The sequence below is a fragment of the Cyprinus carpio genome, chromosome B25 (genome assembly GCF_018340385.1).
Source record: "Cyprinus carpio isolate SPL01 chromosome B25, ASM1834038v1, whole genome shotgun sequence".
NCBI classification, from domain to species: Eukaryota; Metazoa; Chordata; class Actinopteri; order Cypriniformes; family Cyprinidae; genus Cyprinus; species Cyprinus carpio.
In genome coordinates, this window is record NC_056621.1 from 5,398,751 (window position 1) to 5,426,683 (window position 27,933).

A 27,933-nucleotide genomic window follows, 5' to 3' on the forward strand; every position below is an offset into this window, starting at 1 on the left:
AGAATTGCGAGTTTCTAAAAAAAGTCTGAATCTGAGATAAAAAGTTTTTTATTTTTTAACCCACAATGGAAAGAAGCTTCCATATAAATCTCATTAATGCACACTATTTTTTTTATTTCATTTTCACATTAAAATGTGTTGTTTTGTGCAAATATTATAAATTGAAATCAGAGTGGAAAGAATGGAAAACTCTTTATAATAAAGTAACAAAACTTATTGTGTCCTACAGACAAAAGTCAGTCAAACAGGTCTGGAACACCATAAAGTTGAGTAAATGATGACAGAAGTGTTTTTTTTTAGGTGTATTACTCCTTTAATTGGACAATAATATATTTTCAGAAACTAATTCTAATGAAGGATCAAATATTTACAGTGTTTTCAAAATAAAAATAAATTTGGAAGCTTTGAGTTTTTTTCATGCCTCTTTATTCAATGGATTTTGGATTTGAGGCCACACACATAAAGTGCGTTATCATGATAACCTTTTTAATGGATATGACACATTGTAGAGATTAGCTGAGCTTTTCTCGGTGAACACAGCTGACCCATGCAAAATAATCCAGAACTAAGGTTACGCAAATGCTAACGTGCTAACTCACAACAGTCAAAGGAAAAAAAACCTCTCCAGATTTCACATTCAAATCCCCTGTTGTTCACCTGAAGAAGTCACATTGTACACTTATTATCCACTTATTAGTCAAGGGTTTTTGCACTCGATCATAATTTGACTTTTCATGACCGCTTTCCACTCTATTTCTGAACAAGCCATTTTGCTAACATAACTGAATGACCTCTATATGTAAATGAGCTTTGCATGTGAAAGGAGTGTTTATAAGCCAACATCAGCCTCTTAAACAAAAATGCTTTAAATGTGACATTCATCATCCAGCAAACAAACTGTTAAAATCAGACTGATATGATTAGACAATAAACTGTAGTCACTCTAATCAGCGACAGCATGTATCCGACTTCCTTTTTATTAGCTCACTGTGATTGGGTTACTAAGAAATGCACTGTAGGTGGTCATGTGTTAATATTGTAATCTAGTCCAGCTGCTAGAATATTTTTGTAGCTCATTTTCAATAAATGCCCTTTTTTACACTATAGGGAGGATGTTTTGAGTTCTGAAAGTTACAGTGAGTTTTCCTACTGCAACGAACTTCCACTTCCTTCAACTGACGTCTTATAATGCGACCCATTTTAGATGTGATCTGATTCTGATCTGTGGTGCTGAAAGTGTTCAGACACTTTATTACTGGTGCCATTTTTCTTTAGGGGTTTCTAGCGCAATTTTGGAGGATATCTGAATACAATCAGATTTCCCACGAGCACCCTTGAGTGATAGTTTGCCGCAGGACGGTGTTTTTATGACCTCCCTTTCATACCTCAGTGTACAAATGTGAATCGATACACGGGTAGAAAATTGTTGGGGCATACCTCAGTGTACAAATGTACGGCTTTAGCCAAAGCCAAAGAACCAGTCAGTGACTCCAGAATCATCTAAAGAGACACGTCTGGACCGAAGGCAGTGGTTTTCCATTACGCAGGTCAGTGAAGCTACAGACACTACACAGAACAAATATGACAGTGGCTTTTACTGTTGTTTGAAAGCTGATACTGTATATAGCACTATTCTGAGTGTGTGTGTGTGTGTGTGTGTATACCTTATTGCTTGAAAGAAGGTGAAAATACAAATCTGCAATCATAAACATTCCTATTGTCATGGAATTAGATTTTTCATGTCAACAAACAGCAGGTAATTTGGGCCATTTGGACAACATTTTAGCTGACATCTTTAGGGAATTGTCTGAAAAGGGATTGAAGTTCTGGCAAGGTTCTCTAAAGTTCTGAATATTCTTCCAGTAATGTTAACACAACGTTCATTCAAAGTGATCAGGTCTTTAAATAATGCACCTCAGCGGGAGAGCTCGGAAAAACGGGGGTTATTCTCGAAAGATGAGGTGCCGTCAAAGTGGTGAGATCTGACATTTAAGCTTTGTCTTTTTTCTGACATTTCCATGTTAGTAATGGTAATGAGAGCTGAGAAGATGCCGCTGCTTTTTTCATTGAAAGGTGATTCTGGTGTGTAAAGTTTATTTTTGGAAAGCCGTGGTGACCCTGGAGTGGAACTTAAGAGAGGAAGGCCATTCATTCTTCAAGAAAACCGGTAATTTAACCTTTTCATAGAACAAACCTTAGGTAATTTTGAAAGTGTTTAGACTTAAGATTTGCATCAAGAATCTCAGAGGATTGTGGGTGTGGCTCTTTTGAGCTAAGCCAGTGAGTATCACCTAAAACAAACCCAAACTACTCAGAACACCTTAGTAACTGCGCAGCAACAGTCTGGCAACCACCCAGAACACCCTAAAAACTGCATAACAACACACACAAAAACTGAAAACATAATTAACTGGACAGCGACACAAAAACACTTAGAACACCTAATTAACTGCATAGTAACCCCCAGGCAACCATCCAGAACACCTCAGAAACTGCATAGCAACACAAGCAACCACTTAGAACACTGGAGTAACTGCATAGCAACACAAACAACAAGTCGGAACACGTAAGTAACTGCATAGTAATGGTTTAGCAACAATCCAGAACACCCCAGAAACTGCATAGCAACACAAACAATCACTTAGAATTCTTAAGTAACTGCATAGAACGCCCTGGGAACTACTCAGAACCATAGATATGTATTCGAACGGCGCCAGCTTGGAACGGTCAACTTGACATCATTCACCATAATAATCAATGAATATTCAAAGATATACAAGCGTATCTTGCTGTTGTAGACGTACACAGTCAACATGCTCAACGCTTCGCAGACCGTTCCAAAAATGGTGGATGGCTTGCGTATCGCGGCCCACAGAAACAGTCGCGAATGAGGTATCTACTACAGTTTGAGCTACAGGAAAGCTTCCTTTTATATTGTTTAAACTTAAAACCAAATGTAGATACCCTTTATCATAACTTCTGATATTCTAGTATTTTTTTTTTTTTTACGTTTTTTGAGATTTGTTATTTCTAGATTCAAATTTTTAGGAAATAAAAATTACAGACCAATCTCTTTAATGTTTATATTGTGTCTCCCAGACAGCAATGATATTAAGTGGAGATCATATGGAAACCTGAGTTCTCCTGCTTCTCGTTTCTCTTGAGAAAAAGTAAGTAATCTCACATTTCTTTTCTAGAGTTTTAACCTGTGCTCCATTTTACCAATACAGTATCTCAAAGTCAAAGATCACAATATGACCAAATTCCCATCAAATAATTTGAGCTGCCGTTCATATTTATTATACAACTCAATACTCTTACCGTACGTCAACTGCTGACTCATTTGTGACTATTTTTAGCTCAAGAGAAACATCAGAGACGTGTAAATACTCGACTGAGACCACCTGAGCTTTGAAAGCGGTATCTAGAGGTTCTCTGTTGCTCCATATGCTGCATGTACACCTATGTTTTGGTCATTCTCAGACTGCTCGATGTTTTTTAGCTGTCTCAGGTGTTGTTTGACAGGTCTCCGTCTTTTTTGCATGAGGAGAAAGTGGGATGAACCCGGACAGGCTGCTTCTGCTGCTGTGGTTTTCTGAGCATAAGAAGTTTCGACATGTCTTATTTTAAAAGCATCAGGAAATACATTCGCCTCCCTGCGTCACCGAAGGACACACGTCACCATCTCTGTTTGACCTTGATGTCACTCTCAGCTTTACTTTTAAGGAAATTACATTTGAATGTTTTTGGAGTAAAAAAAGAAACTTCTTCGCATAAAGAATGAGGGAGGAAACATTAGACAGATGAAGGGGAGGATGATGACATTTTATCGAAATGAAAACTTGCAGTCATCAGCATGTGGGGAAAAAAAGCCTTGTTATGCGAATCTGACAGACTGTAAATAATTAATAGTGATGGAATATTCTGCTTTAATAATGCACGTCCAGGTAATTGCTAACTGTCTTGTTTTCACTTGGTCATGGCTTCCCAAACCTAAAGAAATAGTTTGCCCAATAATGAAAATTTGCTGAAGATATACTCACCCTTAAGCCATTCAATATGTAGACAAGTTTTTTTCATCAGAACAGATTTGGAGAAATGTAGCATTACATGACTTGTTCACCAATGGATCCTCTGCAGTGAATGGGTGCCGTCAGAATGAGAGTCCAAACAGCTGATAAAAACATCACAATAATCCACAAGTAATCCACACCACAGTCCATAACACTCTTTATACTCGTTTAATGTCTTTTGAAGTAAGTAGTTTGTTAGAAACAAATCCATCATTAAAGGGATAGTTCAACCAAAAATGAAAATTAAATCATAAAATTATATCAATTACTCACCCTCATGTCGTTCCAAACCCGTAAGACCTCCGTTCATCTTCAGAACACAAGTTAAGATATTTTTGATGAATTCCGAGAGCTCTCTGACCCTACATAGACAGCAAGGGTCCTATAACGTTCAAGGCACAGAAACATAGTAAGGACATTGTTAAAACAGTTCATGTGGCATAAGTGGATGAACCGAAAATTATTCTTGTAGCTTTGTAAAATTACAGTTGAACCCCTGATGTCACATGAACAGTTTTAACAATGTCCTTACTACAGTATGTCTCTTTGCCTTGATCGTGTTAGGACTCTTGCTGTCTATGGAGGGTCAGAGAGCTATCGGATTTCATCAAAAATATCTTAATTTGTGTCCGAAGATGAATGAATGTATTACGGATTTGGAATGACACGAGGGTGAGTAATTAATGACTGAATTTTCATTTTTGGGTGAACTATCCCTTTAAGGTGTTTTAACTTTAAACTGTGGTCAAAATATTAGTGCATCATCCATAATAACACTTCCTCCAGTGATAGGGTCCTCCCACATCAAAATCCACCAACATATTTGTTTAGGGCTATTTTGGACTCTTTTCATTTGTAAACAGTGCTTGATCTAAGCATATTTGTGGATTATTGTGAGGTTTTGAACAGCTGTTTGAACTCTTATTCAGACGGCACCCATTTATTGCAGAGGATCCATTGGTGAGCATCTGATGTTATGCTAAATTCTCCAAATCTGTTTAGATGGAGGAACAAATCTTGTAAATGAACTGTCATTTTTGAGAGTGCTGTTCCTTAAGAATTATGCAGTCCCATCAGTATGTATGGGAATATATTGATGGCCCATAAAGCTGATCTATTCTATGATCTGCATTCGGTTTTTTTTCAAAAATATTTTTTTAATTTATCAAAAGCGGCATGATTACCATTTACAATGTGGGCTCAGCAGTGAAATCAATAATTCAAATCCCAAGACAACAAATGCTAACATTCTAACACCATATTCACAGAACTCAAACCACTGACTTCCAGTGTATAAAGACATTGTAACCGGGTTCACTCAGATTTTAATAAACACTGCATGACCTGAACAGTACAAATAACATAAAAGGCATGAAAACAATTGCCAGCGAAAACACTAACCTACATTTGCCTCAGCGTTCAAACAAGTTGACAGTAAAGTTCTTCAGAATCATACAAAAACATTTTGAATCAGTTTTTGTTTGCAGATTCACTACTTCTGATTGCATTACATTGGATATTCATTCATGTGGTTTGCCGATTCGCTTTTAGTTATTATTGAAAAAATTGTCAGCATCAGCATTAATAATTTTTTTTTTTTTTTCTCAACATTCTTCTTTAGTAATACTCCTAGTCACGGTCTTCTTAGTTCCGGGCTTTTCATCCAATAAGTTTTTCGCTAGGTGAATATATAAAATTAACAGATATTTGGGCTCACTAAAACAAGGTGTTGATTCTATGACCTCAATGTCTTATATGCTTCTTTTGGACATCAGCACAAAGTAGTTCTTGTCGGTGGAAAACATTTATTTTCTCAGATGAACGTCAGTGCAATCAGATATAAAATGAGCATCTTAGACTCGTAGGCTTATGGGCCGCAGGACGAGCTTCTTCGTGTATCACATGAGAACAGTAATGGCAAAGATAAGTCATCGTAGATGGCAGACCGTTCCACAGACACTCCTGTCATAGAAGCTTCAAAGCATAAACTGCACCTCGTTTATGAAACGAACAAAATGAAATGTTGAAATTGTTTGTAAAGCCATTTTTGCGTAAACTGTCAGATTCGATAACAACACCACAAAAACAACTTCTTTCTGATTTGTTCAGCATTCTCTATGTATTTTTGCATTACTCCATGTTGCTTCACTGTTCTCGCATGTAAACACTGTACAGCAGTTCAGTCCACGTAAGAATGATTTGTACGAACAATTTAAAGTACATGCATTTGAATTGCATGCATTTTATGATTGTAAAAATTTATGTAGCACTGGTTTTATGAACTATTTACATGAAAATTATGTTCATGTATTAAGAACGCCACAATTTATGTAAAATGATTAACAAACAATTTTCAAGAAAATAAAAAATTGAATTATTTTACAAAGAAATTAATTCTGTTGTGTAAACTTTGTCATTATAAGGGTGTGCTCAGCAAAAGCGAATTTGTGTATTTGTGCAATTAGATTACATACAAAGTCAATGCAAAGATCTGAATAGATGCAAATTCGTGCGGGGCGGCGCGAATGATGCAAATTGGGTACGTGATTGTAGTGAATGTGTGCAATCGTGTCTTTCGCGCAAGTAGAAAAATGTTCAATTGAGCAGGAAAATTTGCATGATGTGTTGCCATGCAAGCCAGTCAGTGAAGAAGAGCTTATTGACACGTCCGTTTGAAACAGAAAATTAAGGAGAGCATTAGTGATTTTTTTTTTTATTCGCACAAGTGAAGGTCAAAGAGGAGAGTTAATCTAAGTTAATCTATATTAAATAACAGTGCGAATATTCACTTCGTTTTTGGTGAACAATAAGAATTGTATTGTATTGATTTAATTTAATTTGTTTTGTTTTGTTTTGTAAATGCCAAAGTTTATGTAAGAATTATTTTACGAAAGATTTACGCAAATTCATCCTGCTTGCATATCATGAAAGAGTCTGTTTGATGTCAACTCTCAAAATGTAAACATTTAAAATTAAACCGTAAAATAAAAAACGTAATGGCAGCAAACATCTTATAACCATACTTTTATATTTGTTTCATGCTATATTTACATGTAAGCATTATTTGTCTGGTTCATTTATATTTTTGGGTTTGTTTTGTTCGTAAACCGTTAGCAGAGAGCATGTTCAGGCTAGCAGCAGTTGGGCAGAGTCGGCAAGAACTTCCGGAAGAACTTCCTGAACTCTGTGTTAAAGACGGTGTGTAGATGATAGGGTTGAGGGCGCTGTTGACGTAGCCTAACCAGGTCACGATGCTGGTGACGCTGCTGGGGATGTAGCAGTCTTCGCAGAGAGCCCTCAATGTGTGCATTTGTGAGATTGGAGTAATGGAGTACAGGAGGACAGGTGGAGATGTGGGGTTGAAAATAATTCAATGGACACGTTATTTACATAAACTGTTGTTCAATGAAATGCTCTACAAAATATCAACTCAAATTAAAAATGCGTTTTCAGATGGCCTAATTCTTGCAATTGTATTTCCATTCGTAACTCATTTGATTGCAATCAATCAATTCACAAAAAATTCCAGGCCGTTAAAAGCCGTTCTTTGTTTTGGTTTGTGAAACCTGCCCACTGCCAGTTTACTCAATTGTATTTCGGAATCCCGGGTTGCCAGTTGGCGGAAAACACTGCGTATTCCGTTTCATTCATCGTCAAGTGCACTCGTTCCTGTTGGTGTCGTCAATCTGGCAACCTGCGTGTGCCAAGTCTGAGGAGGAGGGGCCGGGTGAAAAAAAACCCTCTCCAATATTTTGAATTTGGACTGCAATACCTAGTTCAACCACTCAGTGTCAATCAAACATACAGCACATTTAACCTGCAGACTAAAAAACAACCTACAAAAGTAACCCAGTTTCGCAGGAAAACTGCAGACTTGGCAACACTGGACGGAGGAACAATACTGTTGGAATCATTTTAAGAACTTTTTTTTCCAGCTGATCAGCAATAAAAACACTGACAGCCAATCAGAATCTCCCCAGCTTTAAAAAGCATTAAAATTTAAGCATTAAAGTATTTTAGCATTAAAAAAATGCTGGGCATGCTTATAATAAACAATCAATCAGTCAATGGGGTGCAATTTTGAGTACTTTGGCATTTATGTTTTTTTTTTTTTTTTTTTTTAAACAATTATGTTATATATGAAACTCTTGATCTGAGATTGAGCTTTTGAACATGACTGGCAATGTGCATTGTGGAAATCCTGTCCCCCCCCCCTCTCTCTCTCTCTCTCTCTCTCTCTCTCTCTCGTCTGTACACAGGTTGACGAGAGGTGAAAGGATTGGCGAGTACTGTCAGTACTGTACGGAGTACATCGGTGGTGCATCTCCCAGGAACCCGTGAAGAGGATAAGTGCATGTCTTAATGTGACGGCTGCCCCCACTCTGCCTGCTGGGACTAAAGTGAGGCTTACATCATAATCGGATTGGAGGATTGGTGAGGAATGATTAGCCAATGAGGGCCGGAGGAGTTCCTCGTTTCAGCACATGTGGAACGAGTGTTTGTAATCACTCCTCTAAGCCCAGTTTAGAAGCGAGAGGCAATTTTTTTCATCTCTGTTTTGTTTGTTTTTTGAGTTCACAACACTCTGACAGGGATAAGAGAGCCAGCAGAGGTGTAAATGCGCATCTGCAGTTTTATTCTGGTGCATTTTATGGTTGAATCAGAGCTGCAGTTATTATGCAAGAACATACTTATCAATCATTTCATTAATTTTTAGAGATTTTATTAATTACTTGTTGAAAACCTAATCACACGCCGAAAATTCAACAGCAGTGAGTAGTTGATGCAAAACATGCCCCTGAACTTTGTCACAATGCGTAACGATTTTGGGTGAAGATTTATAAGTGAAATTGAATATTTCAGATGCTGAAGGCCTCCATTTCTTTCTTCATAATTTTTAAACACTTTTTTTCCTTTAATCAGTTGATCATATATTAAATATTAAAAGTCTTTTTTTCTCGCAGGCTATATTCAGCCTGAACAATTAAAAGTTCATAACTATATCGTCCATCATAACCGACACATTTATACATAGAATCTGAAATTTGTAAATTTGTTAATACCATATCTGTACATTAATTTTTAAACAATTACAGTTGTTTTCTATACTTTTCTACGGTCTGTATATAGTGCATTATTTAATTCTATTTTTCTTATATTAGTATTATATTCCATCTCTACTGTGGTTATTCCTATGTATGTCTGCATTATGTCCGTACTTTCTTCTGCACTGGAAGCTCCTGTAGTCAAGTCAGATTCTTTGTGTGTGTAAACATACTCAGCAATAAGCTCTTTCTGTCTTCTCTAAATGGCCCTGAGCTGTGACAGAATATTTGTACCTTAATAAATGAATTTATGTAGCCTCTGAATTTATAATGTTTCACATCAGCTTACCTACTACAACGGGAAGCACCCTCATGGCTTTCCTCTCCCTCTCCCGTTTATTTTCGCTCTCTTTCCTTCGCCTGTTCTGGCCCCCGACGGGGTGTGTGAGCATGGACACGGGACCCGGGCTGTCAGGATCGGGGTAGTGATCGTGGTCCAGCTCCTCTAAGGTAATGTCACTCAGGTCTTTCTCGATCACGGGCGGCAGAGGGGGCGGCAGGCCAGACAGCGGCTGCAGGGATGCGGCGGCCTCCTGAAGACTTTCTGCAGGCCTGCATGCTGCTCTCTCAGCTTGGCTTGGCACCCTTCGCGCCTCCTCCCAGTTTTCCTCAGGCCCCGGAACATCCCACAGTACAGCAAGAGCATGATGGGGCATGGCACGAAAAACGAACAGACGGAGGAGTACACCACGTAGTTGTTGTCCTCCAGCTTGCATTCGCTGTGGTCCCGGTTGGGGACGTTGTTGATTCCGAACATCACTGGGGAGGCCACAGCCAAGGCCAGGATCCATGTGGCGGAAAGCAGGACAATCTGTCGCTGGTCCACGTGTTTGCGGTTGTAGTTAAGAGGGATGGAGACCGCGATGAACCTGGAGGGACCCATATGAGGTATTACAAAGACAGTCCATGCAAAGCTATTAAATGAATATTGAAAATGTCTTGACCCTGATGAACACTTTTATCATGATATGCTAGCTATGCGACTACTCAAATCTCTGATTCGCTGATTGAGTTGACCCAGTTATGTGTTGACCTGAGCCTCCCCTGAACCTTCAACTGCTAATCAGATAATATCACACACATTCAACTTGTGTGTGTTTTATAATGTGATTCCAGTTTACAGAAGGCTGACGTAAGGGTGAATCTAAAACATAACCAGATGAAATGTCTATGTCTTTAAAATGCTTGTCATTATTTATATTTATAATGTATTATTTATAATATAGCATAATATAGATTTCTTTATGCAAATAAATGTTTATATTTTGAGGGGTGTAAATGTAGAGTGTGATTTGAACACCTATATATTTGAGATTCATGCATATCATTTTATTTAATAACCTGGATGATTTGCTGTTGCTTTTTGTAATGACTTTTAGAGTTTTTATGGTATCTATGTACAGCCCTTGGGTGCATTTTATGGTTTTAAACAGGCTTTATAAATAAATTTGAGTTGAGTTGAGTTCTCTTTGAATTTAACCGGTTCTCAAAGCTGAATATAATCATCATATCAGTGACAGAAACAGCCATGTGCCTTTATTATTGGCCGAGTATGTTTTGCAAACAGAAGCAGTGAACCGTTGAGGCTGTGAACCACTCATGTTTCAAACGACTCCTGCCACATGAAGCTGTTACACACAGCGGCGGTCCGTGTATCTGCTCTCCACACATTGCTTTTTCATGCTGATTGTGTGGCGAGTTCTGCCAAGCGATGCGTTTGCAGCCTTTCCTCACATAACAAGTTTCACGCAGCTGTATCTCCACAGAGTGCCGTCCTGAGCGTATATCTCTTTAATCTCTCAAAACACCTTCTGCTGAGCCACACAGAATGGCAGGAGGGATCTTAATGACCCTGCAGCTGACTCGAATCGCCAGGCCAGCGACGGCGGGACCGCGGAGGAGGGTCTAAATGAGGAATCAGTTGTAATTCAGAGGTAGAGCCTGCAACTTAATGCCATTTAGTTATTCTGAACACATTTGCTCAGTCTCTATCTCTACCCGTCTCTCTGTTCTTTTAATCATAGCAGGAAGCCACTTTTATTATAAATGCTATTTCATCGTGTGTTCAAACAGACCCATAATTAGGAAGGTAACCTGCTGTGACCCTTACAGCTTCCAAAATATAAAACTAGCTGTGCAGAATCAGGCTGTCCGGCAGTAGTGCATGAATTTGATTCATCAATCCTCGGCCTCGATTCCCCAGAGTTCAAGTATCAGACTTTAAAGGCCTGTTTTTTTACACAGAATTTCCATAAACTCTATCCCCAACATAAAGTGCTTTCTGGGTTACCACAGTGAGTTTTTCTTTAATAATGACTGTAAAAAAAATTTTTTTTATTAGAAGTAGCTGCAAGCTACTGTATACAGGCATAAAAATTAATTTGCGTAAGGTTGGGAACAGGGTTATTATATTTACCTAAAACTATTATAAGTTTTCCTTGTTTGTGTGAGAAAATATATGCTTTTAATTTTTTAAATAATTAAATAAGTTAAACTGAAATAAAATATTAAAAGTACATTTTTAAAAAAAGATTTTCATTTAGTTTAACTGTAGTGATGTACTACATTAACTAAAACTGAAACTGAAATAAAAAATAACAAAAGATATATAGACACATTTTAAAAATAATAATAATAATAATAATAATAATGGAAAAAAACTTAAGCTGCTAAGATTTTTTTTTTTAATTATTTAAGTTTTACTTTTATTTATTTATTATTTTTTTTGATGACATTGATTCCAAAAATCTTGCAAAGCGGGTCTATGAAAAAACTTTCAAAACATGCATGGAGTATGGTTATGTACCGATTGGATTGCATTTTTAAAGTTTTTTTGAATTTTATTTTATCTTTATATAATTCGATTTTTGTAATTTTTTATATATATATTCTGTTTTAATTTTCACCTATTTCTGTTTCACTATTCGAGTTGTTATTTATAAAGCTAATGTCTGTTCCGCTTAACTGATCTTTATATTTTAGTTTTGCTTCCGGCATTTTAGAGTACTTACTGGATGTGGTTAAATTTTTTATTTTTTTGACTTAATTAAACTCCCACAAAAAAAAAAAAGCGAAAATTCGGACTAGACCGTATGTGCCCAAAGTAAATGTATAATAGATTTTAAATAAATAGATTCATATTTACTTTTACTTAGTTAACTGTTGTTTTTTTTTGTTTTGGGCGTTGTAATATTTGTAATAAAATAGTTTTCACGTTCCCTGGTTTTTTTTTATTTTATTTTATCATTGTGTTTGTGTTGTCGTGGAATAACCCTGTGTCAGTGCCACACACATTTGTGTTGCACATTACAGGTTTTTTCCTAAATTGTCAGACCCACCGTCTATGCCAATGTGTGGTCAACATGTTAAAAAGTCAGGACCCAACTGGCGATGGCTGAGGGCGCAGAGGTTCCATATATCGGCGGTGCACAGCCATCACATCCATGGTCATCAGTCCATCACATACAGGTCATTATTTTTCGAGGGAGGACCAAACCCCATCCTGGAACTGGAGCAGAGAAGCGAGAGAATCATCCAGCTGGCTTTAACTCGTCACCACATTCGTTGCTTCTATAAATCCCATGCCTCTGATACCCTCACCATTTTGTTCAGTCCCCCTCCATTCACATGGCTCTCTGACCTCTTTCGCCTTCCCCTAACCTTGTGTTCCTAGTGCCCACAGCGGAGCGACTCGTTGCCTTATCTGTGGACAACCTTAATTCCCCTATTATCAGCTTGGCATTGTCACAACAACCAAAGCCACACACACCACACACACACACACCACCTGCTCCGCGGCCGATGGTCATTGTGTATCTGATGCGCATCCACCCGCGGTCTATTACCCTATTTTCCTGGATTATTTCAGATCATCTGTTCCAGTTTTTATGATTAAACAAGAGTTTTTCATAGATAACATTAATATGCATTTTAATATAGGATTAATTATTATATATATATATTAGAATTATTTTATAAAATATGATATAACAGCATATAAAAAGATAAGGACGAGAAATTTATAGATAAAACAGCATTTAATGAGCCGGGAGAGAGGAAGGAATTTATGGCATTTTAATCTATTGGCCTGCCGGAGTACAAGCCAGGGAGGACAGGAGCAGATTCGTCTTAATTGCTTTTTGCGTAATGGCCTCTCTCCCATGCCAACGAGCCACATTTCACCCTACAGTGAGGAAGCCCATGCTGCGATCGTGGCTGAGGGGGGGCTCATGTTTTAAATTGTATTATTAAGCTACAGCTGACTCCCTGGAGCATAATTTTCCTGTCTCCGTGTCCTTGGGGCCTGAAGCAGCTCAGCCAGACTGCCATGAGCCGCTGTGCTTCGTGCCGTCCCGGTGACCTTGTCCCCTGCTGTGTGGGGCCCTCAGTATCCAGTCTCCGGGGGACCTTGGTGGTAACCGAATTGAATGTCTGATCGCCTAGTTTTTTTTGAAGCTTTGGTCTTTCGGACCTCGCGCTCCCCAAATCCCCGTTATGAGGTGGCATGACATTTATTGTGCGATGTGTGTTTATGACGTCTTCCTGTTACTCTGGCGAGGGGGTGGACAGACACAGTTCTCGCATGAGAGTGGGGCCGAATGACTCTGCACGTCTGAGCAAGTGTGTTTGTTTTGCTCGAAAAGGCGTAACAATTGAGGTAGTCTGATGCTAATGCTGTTCTTTGTTTTTGCGCTGCGTGGAACAGCTGTCATATAAGTCTGTTTTGGTAGAACGGTTTAGAATATTAATTAAAATCAAAGTAAATAGAGAGATGAAAGATAACTGATTTCAGGCCTGTTCCATTGGTAACCCTAGTTATATGGCAAGCGACTGCGACCTGCTTCAACTACTGTTTCAAACAACAACAAAAAAGTGTTTAATTTTACAACATGTTTTTTAAGTTCAATTTTAAAAAATAAAATCAATACATAATTAATAACATTTAAATATTTTAAATAACCTTATTTGTATGTTATATACACAAACACAAATATATATTCTGTATCTATTCAATTAAATATTTAAATAAATTACTAACGTATATATTTATTCTTTATCATTGATTGAGAATTATTAATAAAAATGTTTTTATTAAATAATTGCATATATATTATATACATAGATATATAGATATTATATATTCATAGTATATATAAATATATATTACCATTACGATGCACCTCAAAATTAAATGATATGTTACATATTTTAAATACTTTTAATATTACAGAACTATTGCATGCAATTCTTGTTTTATATATGCTACGTATAGCCAATATAACATGAACAAAACCTGAATTCATTATATGCATTAATATTTTCACCCCCCACACCACCACCAGTTTAATTGTGCTTGGAGCGGTCGCCAGAATCGTTTTTTCCTTACATTTCTTTCTTTTTTTTTCTTTTTTTTTTGAGATTGAGTCAATATTGAGGATTGAATGAATCATGTGTTATTTTTACATATAGCTGACTTTAAATAAACTAGGTTTAGTGTTTAGACAAATAGCTAAACCATCATGAAAGTGTGTGTTTCAAAACTTACAGATGCGGTACCAATAAGAAGGTTTTACCCTCGTCATTTAAGATGAGCGCCAGGTAAACCCGCTTAGCAAGGGCAGTTTTTAATGTACGGTACAAACCCTGTTAGTTTTTCATGCCCGACATTCACCTGAAGCACTGTACATATTAGGCTGCTATATACAATATTAGTCTCTAACGTTATATGAAATGTTCAAATATCTTTAGGAATGAGGTGCCTTGACTCACCTCTGCAAAAACCCGAAAACAGCCCGCGGCTGAAGACCCGAACAGCCAGCAACCCAAATCAGCAACAGCCAAGCTGACTATGAAGTAACGGGTTCGTGGTGGTTTTTCAGCGCTTTCTCCGTGTAAACGCTCAGACATCCACTCCAGCACGTTTCCCGCAGATGATGATGGGGGCCACGATCAATAATATCCCAAAGATGAGCGCTGGGAATTTCCGTAGTTGGTGCTGTGGCTGGAGGCCGGGAGGTTAGGCCGGCATGTCTTCCTCTATAGTAACCTGTCTCTGGGCATCCCTTGATAAAACTTACCCGATAAAACCCGTTTTCTTCTTCTTTGCCTATAATTTGGCGCGTTTCTGAAAACTCCGAAAATTGTTCAGCTGAACTCCGAAGCGCTTTTGGAACTGCGTCCGTTATCTTCTAGTCTGCCTCTAAATGGGGAAAGACGGTCCATGGTACGGCTCTAAAAATCATCGCTGTTTTTCATTCCTCGCTGTTTGACGCAAAAGTTTCAGTTCATCCTCAGCCTCAGCTCGATCGCGCTTCTATTCCATGCACCTGCTCGCATTCCTAAAGCGAAAATACAGCGAGGAGCAGCGAAACGTCCGTTTTACTAATATCTGAGGCGTGTCATTATATTGCCCCGGGGTTATTGAGAACGCTTACTACTCTTATACATAAAATACATCACTTTGTTAAAGTTATGAATGTGGCTGTAGAATGGCCAGTGAGGGAGCATCGTTTTCAAACGTTGTATCTGTCCCGCTTTGGTTTCACCCTAACACTGATCAGCTCGTTCCTGCTGAGCTGGGGGTGACTATTCTCCATGCGACAGGCTAGGATGGCAAGGTTTAAATCTTGCGTTATTATGAAAGTCGCTGCTCATTATTCAATCGGCGATTCGCACAGTGGACTCGCCTAATCATAATTACTATTAAGTTTTATTTTTAAATTAAATAAATCCATGCATAGTCATTTTTTGTCCTAAACTGTGACTGACATCACCGATCTCATGAAGTGCGTATCGGTGGGCATCGAGTTTTATGTTTTCGTTTGGTAATATTATTTAACGCATGACATGTTGCGGGCATATATGCCAGTGCGTAGGATTAGGGTTTGTGGGGTAGATGCGTTTTCATATGCACGCAAAACGTTGTCATCATGTAGGGCCTATAATGGCACGCCAAAATCCAATTCTGCATATCAATGTAAAACGACTTTCTCGTATTGTATTTGACGTAGCTACTTTTATTCGCGGGCTGCACCATTTTTTATTTTGGCTCGCCATTAGCGCTCTTTCCCCCCCCCAAGATTTTAACTTAAAATGTAGGATATCACGCACCGTTCTTATTGTATAAGATGCCGTTTAAGGGGTCTATGAACGTTGAATTTCGTTTTTCCTGCCTATATATTAAATCCCGGCGATTCTGCCACATGTGGATCAAAATTATATAAATTAATATTATTTTTATTTTTTTTAAATTAAAATATATAATCACAATAAATAGTCAATTTTTTTGTCATACTGTGCACCGATATATCCACCGATACTCATATGATGAAATGGCTGCCGTATCGCGCGTGGACACGAATGTTTATGTCGGATATATTTGTTAATATTATTTATACGCAGAAAATGTTGGCCGTGCATAATGATACGCAGTGGGTTAAGGATTAGGGATTTTTTGTGGGTAGATGCTGGTTTCATCATGCACGCCCCCCTTCATAGAATCCACCGCAAGCTCCTGTTTCTGCTCGACTATAGACATTGTGTGACGCTGGTTTTCGACAATTGAGAAATCAGAAACTACTTAGTTTTTTTGTGCCTTCCCAAAGTAAACAAGACTAGAAACTCCATGTTTATAAATCATGTTTATAGTGGTATTTATGTATTTTTTAGTCTCGGACGTAGATACTATTTTAGGGCATTTTTGCTCGCCATATTAGCGATTTCTTTTCCCCAAGATTTGAATATTAAAAGTATATAGATTGCTGTATAATGATCGCTGTTGTTAATTAAAAGTAGGTTTAAAGGCGGTCATAGCGGTCATATGATGTGGATTTCAGTTTTTCCTTTCTCTTTGCCAGTGTAGTTACAAGCTCTGCGTGATAAAGAAGATCTGTAAAGTTGACAAAGACAATTAAAGTATCAAATCCAAAGAGATATTCTTTATATAAAAGTGCAAGTTGAACACCTCGTCCACACCACCCCTGAAAATGGCCCTCGTTCTACACACCCCCCCTATTTAGTTTCATATCTACGTCACCAGTATGTGGGAAAGATGTGCATAATAACGACACCCAGATGTTCACGCCAAAGAAAGACGCCGTAAACTTTTCCATTACTCGCTGTAGTATTGTTGCCGCCGCTTGCCGCCATGTCAGATTTTATAGCTCCTGTGTGTTTCACTGTGAAAGCCCAAAGCTACTTGTGTTTGGCCTTCAAAATTGAGGACCACGAGGACGATATCCGCCTGGCCATAGCCGGGTTATGATCCACAGGCTGGTCAGCCCCTGAGGGAAGAGCATACAATCCTTACACTAGTAGGATCACTGAATCGCGCTTTCTACCATGGACAAAGTAGAGTCCAGCCCGGGTCGCCACATATGGTTGCCGGGCAGCTCGCAAGGTACGCTTCCCTTCAGAATCTGCAGGCCGCGACCGCTCGCCGCCTGGGCCTCTGCTTTACTCTTGACCGCCGCCACTCGGTAGACCACAGCTCACTCTTAGCCCGCCTCGCCCACCGCGTCAGACTGTGCTGTGACGCTGTTTCTTTGAGGAGAAAGGCGAAACTACTTAAGTTTTTGACCCTTTTCAAAAACGAAAAACATAGCCACTAGAAAGAAATCATGTTTCATATCATGTTTATATATGCCGGTTTTATGTTTTTCTTGTCTCGCGACAATAGACAAGGCATCATTCACAATATGGTAAGGGGCCGCTAACATGTTTATCATCACGACGCCATGGCATTACGCGCCCCAATCACAACACACTGGATAGCTGTGGCAAATCACAGCCCACACCTCCTTTCAGAAACGATGAGACTTGTGAAAATCGACGGGTGTTTCGAAAGAGGCTGGGGCATAGAGGATAAACATAAGAAACAATAATGTAATAGTATGTGGAAAAATAAGTGTGTTTTTTTTTTTTGTTTTTACTTTAAACGCCATAAATATAATAAATAAAATAAAAACATCTGCCATTACACCCGGAATTTTTATACAATCATAAATATTAAAAAAATAAATGCTTTTCTTTTTATCAACATCAATATGACACCTTTTTAATATGTGTTACAAAAACAGTGTCCACTGATATTTTTAATGCGTAAGTAAGTAAGTGTTTTCTTTCGTGAATAGGCTGCGACTTCAGACCCTCATTAGCCTGAATGAGCGAGGATAATAAAAGTTTTCCCCCCCCCCCCCAAAAAAAAAGTCAAATTGATTTGTGCCTAAAGAACCCAGTTGTGATTATATATTTAATGATTAATACATTAAAGTAACTGTGGGTTTTAATAAAATGTGTTTAATAAAACAACAACTTTTGCTGAAAATGTGTGTAGCAACCACTCCTAAGATACTCAGCTGGAATAGCGCCGGCCGATGCAGTATCCGGAAGACCAGGACACATGACATTGACATAAGTGGCGCCATAACCAATACTTATGGCGATAAAATTAACAGTGGCACATGATCCTATATTAGCGCTTAATTAAACCATGAGTTTTACTGGATCATACATAAAATAATTTTATGTATTAATAATAGTGAGTTATAAAAAACATGGTGTAAATTGAAGCGGTGAAGCCCATGTATGGTAACCACAAAATGTTAACCCTTGGTTGGTGCTTACACTAACAATACTAGTATTAACGAAATGGAACTATTTGGAGTGAGTGGTAGCTAAAACTGTAGAGTCCCTTAGAAATGTGGATTAATAAATCTGCCAAAAACCATATTTTGACCTATAATAAAAAACCTATGCCGTAAATTTTTTTTGTAAGGCGAGAATAATAATATGTGGAAATAAGAATATTGTGGGAAAGCATTTTAGCTAGTTTAGGTTTATGCCATGTCGCACAGCAGGATAGCTACATGTTCATGCCATGCACTACACGTGAGGTGTACCCTCACAAGAACAGATGGTTGGGTGTAGTGTTTGTCTTTGCTGTAAAAATGGCCAGTCTATGCTTAAACATTTGTTCAAACCCAAATTCAGTTGCCTGCTTTCATTTCAGTGGCCTGCCTTGTTTAGTGGAGGATGCCGTTACGCAGGGTGTACTTACTTCTTTGTCTGAGATCCATCGCCCACAGTAGATATCACGTGGCTCCATGACGTAATAAAAAAAAATTAATATATAACATAAAATATAAACAGCATTTTGGATACAATAATTGTAGCGCGAAAATAAAAAAAATAAAGAATAAATAAAGGCCAATTTAAAATATTTATAATAGCAGTATAACAGTGGTGACAACATTTGTAGGTGTAGTAATAGTAATAATGCATGCTAAATGACATTACTCATAATATTTTTTCTAGTCGTTGTTTTATTATGAGTTGGACATGCTCTATCTATATGGTTCCATTCCAGTTACTTGAGGAGGAAGCTTGGGTTAAGTCACAATATGATGACCATCTGGCTATTCATACATCATCATCAACACTTGTCAGTTCGATGAGATTGTGTGTATACTCCACCGGTGAGCAGCAGGGAGAGCTGCGGGTGGAAATGCTTTGATAGAGGTAACTAAGCTAGCTTTGATCTCAGATAGATGCTTGTACTAACCTTTCAAATCTGCACCCACAAACAGACCTGAATGATGTAAAGTCGTGTGTCATCTGGTTTTTTGTTTTTTTTAAATTCAAGTTTGTTGCTTTTCCCAAGACTCTTTCTTTTGTAGCCCATGATGGGCCAGCGACAGTCGTCGAGAGGTTTACACATCCAGTGAGAGGAGGATATCCCGCATGGCCGTTGTGTGCCATACCTGCGATGTTGTGTGCTATGGTTAATTCTATTTTTGGCCATGTGGGATTATCTAGTGTTAGGTTTTTTATCTGCCATTATGATTAAATCCTTTGGAGTAATGACTTTGACTGTTCACAGGTTGTAATTACTAATTCAAAGAGAAGAATGTCAGAAGCATTGAACGCTTTTATATGTGTATAAATAGGCCTCTGCTGTTTGAGGCTTCTGACCGAAATGTGAGATGTAAAACTCATTAATTCAGTAAATGTGATGTTGGTAAGAATTAGTATGGACTAGTAGTGTATATTTATATGTATTGGATCTTTGAAATATCGTGAAGCATGACATGAATCTGAATTTTGATTTCGGTTTCAAGTTTTATTTTTGTGGACTTAACCATCATCAGCATTTAACAGAAACGGCAGATTGCCTGTCGCACGTGACACTTTTTATGGTGAGCGATGGTTAATTAATGATTATTAATTTAGCTGAGTTACACCAGAACTGACATGCTGGCTAGCGAGGACTGAACTGAACTTTTTTTAGGACAGCAAATACATCAAACTGGTAAGATAAACAACCTTCAGTTTTAACTAGTAAACTTACAGACTTTTGCAACTAGGAAGTTCTAGAAGCCAAAAGTTAATTTACGCGGACAGCATCTGTGAATGTGCTGTCTGAATTGTATATTTTAAATGAAATTCATTTAATGCTATAATAAGTGAAAATTAATTTTTACACAATGAAAACTATGATAATGTTTAGTTGTGTCTAGTTGTATTTATATTATAATTACGTTGGCTAAATGATAATTTAGTTGTGGACTGCTGTTTTCAGGCTTACTTTTTTTTCACACTGGGGGAAGCATAAAAAAAAAAGCTCACTCATATCTGCACTCACTTGAGCTCACAGTACACAAGAATACATGATCTAATAATTTGCGGTTCATGTCATGCGAAGGTAAATCAGTCCTGTGTTTGTGTCCTGATTAAAAAGTCTATCAATCTAGTCAGGAGGAAGCATCTTTTATCAAATGGACATGACAGTTGCAGGGTTCAACATAGAACAGTTTGATATTTTTCTGTCATTATCTTATCTTTTCCTTGCTAGACAGAATTGAAAGTAAACAGCTCGGTTTTTAATCAATTGTGATTGTTTGGACAGTTTTCTTTATTTTTGACTCTGTGCATGGCTGTTGCCAGCATAAATTGCCCCCTGTGTTGTTATTAAGTGACCTTACATAATCCATTTGTTATCCGCTTGTAGTAGTCGTGCATTGTCTCATCTATATCCCAGGTCTCTTATCCTCATTAATGTCAGATTAAAACCTTAAAATCGTATCAAAGTAAAATAAAAAAAAAAAAACATCTTACTGTCATCTCATATTAAACGTTATTTAAATCTTATTCTTATCCTTAAATCTTAAGTGGTCAGTTCACTGTAATGTGCAAGCCGTCAGTTTTAAAGTTGAAGGGACAAATAACATTAAATCTGAAAACTGACAAAGAGAAAACGTACATCAAAAGTACTAATGCAAGAAAAATCTGTTGCGGGGGGAGTTTCCCAAACAATGATGTAACTCGGCGGTAACATAGTTACGATGCACGTTGAATGTCAGAGAAACTAAACTACAGCTAATCAACGACTCTTTCCTGAAAAGGATGATTTTTGTCACACACTTCCTGGTGTTGTGTATTAAACATGATCGATCATATTCTACCTTGTTTGTTTGCAAAACTGCGATTTTGTTTGGGCCTATGCAGAGATCGTACACTCTCTTAATGAATAAAGAGGTTTCCAAAAAAGAACCATTTCTAGGGTTCCACAAAGAACCCTTCAGTGAACAGTTCCTATTAAATGAATCATTTCATTTTCTCTAATGTGAATGTGAGGCACATTTTAGATAATCTAAAGAAACTTTTGTAGAATGGAAAGGATGTTAAAAGATTCTTTCATGGAACCAATCAAGAGGCTCCTTCCCAGTTTGCACCAGTTTAGCACCATAATGTTAGCATTATGTCCAGGTATGTCAAATCTGTGTTCTGAACAAAACCATGCTTGAGAACCGCTCGATACTGCCATTATCTAACCGGTCGGTCACGGGTTCAAACCCCTTAAGCTTCAAGTGAGCCGTTTTTGAATGCTGAATAGCCAGACCTGTTCATAACGGACACCAGTAGACTAACACATTATCCTTAGTGTGTTTGCTGAGGATTAGCGTTGGGCCATTGCATGACAAACACTCTGAAAATAGAACATGTACTTGCGCGTAACTAACAATATATTCTGTTGTGTGTCTTTTGAGTGGTGTTTTGATCACAGACATGGTTGATGGCACTGCTAGCAGCTGTTGTGGGACGGGCTGCCATGCCTACTCTTACCTATGAGATTGGTTTTGCGCTCAGCTAGGGCAGTTATATACGACTAGCCCCCAGAGAGGAGCAGGAGGGGGGTAAATGGTCATGTGGTGTGATTCTGTTGCCATGAACCCAACATCTTTCACAGTGAGCGTGTTTGCTTTTACCTCTCTGTGCAGGGTGTAGATTGGTTGATTACAGATTCACACACACACTTACAACAGCAGCTTACAGACTCCAAACACATGGAAATGGACTCCTAATAATATTGATTTTTACAACTTCACGTGAAATTGAATTTAAAATGGTTATTTACATTAAAAAAAAATTGCGGAAGGCAGAAGTTGACCTTTTAAAAGGGAATTCCTGAATATATTTTTTGTCACTACGTCTTTGATATCTACATTTTCCACAGCCAACACAATCTTACGGGAAATTGTAACCATTTTTTTTTTTATAGCTAATTTAGGTATGACGCTTAGCCCCTAGTGGACAGTTACAGTGAAGTTTAGTGAAGTTCTTACTTACTTATTTTGACATTCCGAACAAAATATTTTCCATCGTAGACTACAATTATTACTCTCTCATCACTTAAGAGTGAACTTTTGGGTCCAGTTCTCCTCTGTTCACACAACATCGCTCCTCAGCAAAGGTGATTGCCTAGCCTTTTGCTATCTTTCTGCATGATGAGAGGCTTTTCATCACACTGCCGAGTGTGCGGATTTCAGTCACCACTTCTCTTAAACATGCAGAGACAGATCCTACCCTTGGTTCAGCACTGAACTGGCGAGCAATTCCAGCTGCAGTGCTGAACTGATTCCCCATTGAGGTCTCTCGCATTATCCTGTTGGCCTCTCATGCATTTGTCTTGAATGGGGATGACCAGCCTTTTTGTGGGAATCTTTGAAAGGAATTAGTGACATTGTAAACCCGCAATATTTACAAACAAAATCAAAGATTTGGAATGGACAAAATTTGGATTCTCTTGCAGTGGCTGAAAGGGTCACCTTTTTAGCATAACAGAAGTGTTTTTCTTTGTTTCCAGGTGATATTTAAATACAGGGACCGTTATTGTTCTTAAATCTCAACTTGCTATTTTCTTTTAGGAAAATACCTTTAAAAAGCAATCTTCAGTAATCTAGTCATTAAACGAAATCGGCTGTCACTGGCCTGATATCTGGCAGAGATGTGTTTCCCCTCCTAGTTAACAGGGAACATTCTTCACATTCGACTCACTAACAATTTTTTAATTAGCATTCTCTATCAATGTTTACAAGGAAAAGGTTCTTTATAGAACCTACAGTTCTTCGGAATGTTACTTTTGTACTTATAGAACGTTCTCAGATATGTTACGCCACCCCGCCCCACCTATGTGTTTAGATGCCCAGCACACGCAATATTTAAATCATCCTTAAAACTAACATTATATTTTGGGTAACACTACACGGTCCCTAGTGGAAAACCCTTTCGTAACCTGTTAAATGATGTCATAATCATGACAAGAATACTACAGCACGACAGCAGCTGTTTTAGAAACATTTCAAAAACAATGTTTCCCACAATATTTTTTTATAACCTAAATTGTTTACTTCTCATTTACACAATCATAAAATATGGTGATGAGATAATACTGCGGAATTTGTAATTAAAAAAAAACAAACAAATTGGTCTACCAAATTAAAACTGTGTGATTTACATTTAAGAAAAAAGTGCAACGCTGAATCTATTTTCTATCCTGACTTTGGACCATTTTTATACATTTATTAAAAAAGGAAAATAGTCTACTTCTCTGCATGGTAAAGGGTGTGTTCAAAGGCTCTTGGACTTCCCTACTATTGGTTAGCTGAAGGTTCTAGAACATTAACAATTTTAGTGATCACAGAAAATCATTTTGCGATTCTTTGATATAAGAGTGAATAGAAGGGGAAAACCTTCATTAAATGTGAAAATGGACTTTAAGCGTATTGGCCCTAACTCTAAATTTTGGCGTATCTTGGCAACATCTGTAGCCACATTTGAGACATTGTATGAGAAAATGTCTGCCTGGTGACTTCCCACTTTAGAGAGAGCCTGATTGTTGAGAGTTTTTCTTTTTTCAGGGAGAAACATCTGTGGCCAGTTTACAAAGCTGCTTAGGACAAGTGTTTTTTTTTGTTTTTTTTCTCTGCAAGACCTGACGTCATACTCTAGCTGCTAGTTGTTCGAGATTAAGTTCTTAAGAAACAGTGGATTTTTATGAAGAATGGGACCGAATCTGAGGCTCAGCAGGCACTAGCCTCTCCATTTTAATCTGAATGAACTGAGAGCCTCAGGCCTCGCGTTGGAAATGACAATACCCTCACGCTGCATAAGACATTTTGCCCCAAAATACATGCTCAGTAAGTCATTCTGAGTTTCCATGAATAATCAATCACACATGCCCCAAATGTATTCCTCGTTCAGAGCGTTCCATCTCTCCACAGCTGTGGCCTGCCCCCACAGAATCAGTCCTTCAACCGCGTGTGTCATTTTGGACTCCCTCCTCGCTATATACGTGACAATTTTTCTCATTCATGCCCATTGTTAGTTTAATTACCACAAACCTCCCCACTTTCACTTAAGCGGCCTTTTTATCTCCTCTAATTTGTGTAATTATTATCAAAATATCATACTAAAGTAATAAGGAAAGCGCGTTCATCCGCCAGCTGTTCTTTTCCCGACTGTTCACCATCTCATTTTCTTAACAGAAAACAAGGATGTGTTCAATAAACCTCGAGAGAGCTTTAACCTCTTTAGCCACTCATTATTCTCACTCTCATAAAAAATACAGGACTGAACCTGTAATTCCCCTCCAATCTTTAATAACCCATCATTTATTTTATGTTTCGATGTCGTAGACAGAACCATACGGAAAGCAGTTACTCCGGCCCCGTTTGCACTGTAGTATGTCTGCTGTTGAGTTTGAGCCCGTTGTTTTTTGGTTAGAGTCACTCACAATAGTTCAGGTCCTTATTATACAGAGAAATGAGAGCCCTTCATCGATTTTGACATCATCCTGTTCGTGGGTCTCGGTCCTCATTCTTTAGGGCTGAACTACTGAAGGACTAGGGATGATGGTTGTACTATGCAGACCCCAGCCATATACCAAAGTTCACAACTGGAGTTGACTTTGTTGTCACATGCAGAGCGAAATCAAGCCGAGAAATCACCTGATGGTTTTAATATTTAATGCGTTTCATTTCTTTTATTAATGCGTCACTAAGCTCTGACGTGTCCTTTAATTGGACTCTTTCTTTCTGAATGGAATAAAAGCTGTTCGGTTGAAAAAATGTGAGTGTGTTAGCTGTCTCAACACTGTTACCAATGCTTAGTACAGTGGTTGTTTTTTTAGTGTGTTGCCTTATAGTGGTTGCTAGGGCAATTTTTAGTGTGTGTTATGTGGTTTCTGTGTGTGCTTGGTGGCGGTTGCTAGGGTGGTTTAAGTGTGTTGTTGCCTTGTGCTGTTTCTCTAGGTGTTTAAGTGTGTAGTTGTGTTATGTGTTTCCTAAGGTGTTTCTATGTGATGTCGTGGGTTGTCTATGTGGTTGCTAGGGTGGTTTATTGTGTGTTGCGCTGTGTGGGTGCTAAGGTGTTTTAATGTTTTTAGTGTTTATTGGGTTCCTACGGTGTTCTGTGTGATGTGTGGGGTTGCTGTCGTGGTTGCATGGTGTGGTGTGTTTAGTTTTGTTGCTTTTTGGTATTCCAGGTTTCTACATGTTTTTAAATGTCTTGCCATATGGTTGAACAGGTGTTTTTTAATGGAGTGGCTAGAGTGTTTTCAGTGTGTTATTGTGGTTAGGTTTTTCTGAGTGATTTCGTGTGTTGTCTGTGATTGCTAGGTGTGTTCGAGTTTTTTAGTGTTGCCCAATGTTGCTATGTGCGGTGTTTAATGGTTTTGTTCTGGAGTGATTTAGTGGTTTTGTGTGCTGTTAGGCCAGATTAATTGTGGATGGTTATGTGGTTTTGATAGGGTGTCTGAGTGTTTTTGTGTTTGCTAGCTAATGGGGTTCGTTTTTAATGATTTAGTGTTTGCTTTTTCTGAGTGTTTTGAGTGTTTATTAAATGGTTTGCAGTTATCGGGGATGTTCTAGGTGATTTAGTGTTTTATGTGGTGGTTCTGTTTTGTTCCTGAGTTTAGTTGGGTTTGCTACCAGAGTGATGGGGTGTGATCTGGGTGTGTTAGCCGCCTTTGTGGTTGCTAGGGTGTTCTGAGTGTTTGGAGTGTGTTGCTATTGCAGTTAATGGGGTGTTCTGAGTGGATTTAGTGTGTTTGGTATGTGGTTGCTAGGGTGTTCTGAGTGTTTTAGGGTTGTGCGTGTGTTTGCTATGCAGTTAATGGGGTGTTCTGAGTTTTCTGATTTAGTGTGTTGCTTAAAAATGGTTCTTGCCAGTAGTGTGTTGCTGTATGGTTGCCAGGGGTGGCTTCTGGGGTTTAGTGTGTTATTATGCCTGTTACTGGGTCTGTTTTGATTGTTTTTAAATGTGTGTGCTATGCGATGGCTCGGGGTGTTTTTAGTGTGTTAATGTGGTTGTTAGGTTATTCTGAGAAGACTTTATTGTGTGTTGCTAGTGTGATTGCTAGAAGGTTCTGAGTGTTTTTTAGTGTGTTGCTGTGAGGTTACTTGGGTATTCAGAGTGTTTTTTCAAGTGTGTTGCTTTGTGGTTATTAGTTGTTCTGAGTCTTTTTTAGTCTGTTGCTATGTGGTTGCTAGGTCTCTATGATATTCTGGTTTCTAGATACAACTCCTTCCAGGTCCGGTTGTACCATCTGTCAGGCAATTTCATACATTCAGTTGCTTCAAGTAATATTACACCACTTAACTGTAGCACAAATAGCATGTGTTATGTGCCAGTTTATTAGTTATTGTTAGAGGTTTGTTTAAATCCCTAACTAGAAGTATAGCAATAGCAATGGTGTTTGTGTTGAAAATACTGTCCTGACTGATTCTTAGTTACTGAGAGCGTTTCGGAACCATAATCATGATCTTACGACTGTCCATTCATTCACAGTAAAGCAAAGTGGAAAGATATTTGGATAATCTCTTCTCTCTGTCATGGTCACACAATCCTTCCCTTCCTCATTGATTTATTAGCAATCCCAACAATTCAAACATGTGAGTTGAACCAATTCCTTGGCCCCCTCAAAACCGGTTAAACCACCAATGAAGGAAGTCAACACTGTTAGTCATGTTTGTCTTTATTAGCATGAGCGCGACATGTGGTCGTCATGTCAAGTGTAAGGGAACCGCTGGCAAATAGTCAGGCCAATAAACCCATTTAGATAGGACTTACATCACGCTTGATGTTCCGTGATCAGTGAATTTGGGAGTACAAAAAGGCTTGGAATAATAAAAACCAGACAAGAAGCGTTGGAAGTCTGCTAGAGCTTACAAGAACATCAAACCAAGGGTGAGGGAAGTTTCTGATTGAGCTTTTTGATTGCTAGGAAAAATGATTTGTCTTTCACCACTAAAAGTTCTCGTTTTCATCTTTTTAAGGTGTGGAAATGTCTCTTCTCACAAGTCTGATGCAAGTATCCATCCTTGGGATATTTCTCATCCAGTGCGTGACCAGCCTTCCGGTTCTGGGCAGGTCACGTTCAACCTCAAAATTAATTGAATTTTCAACCTCAATCTGAT

At 38.3% G+C, this 27,933-nt stretch overlaps 2 pseudogenes; one reads left to right on the forward strand and one right to left on the reverse strand.

Moving 5' to 3' along the window:
• LOC109045640 overlaps window positions 1–27,933 on the forward strand; it is a 638,390-nt pseudogene that overhangs the window by 521,052 nt on the left and 89,405 nt on the right.
• Window positions 6,927–23,116, reverse strand: LOC122142380 (annotated as a pseudogene).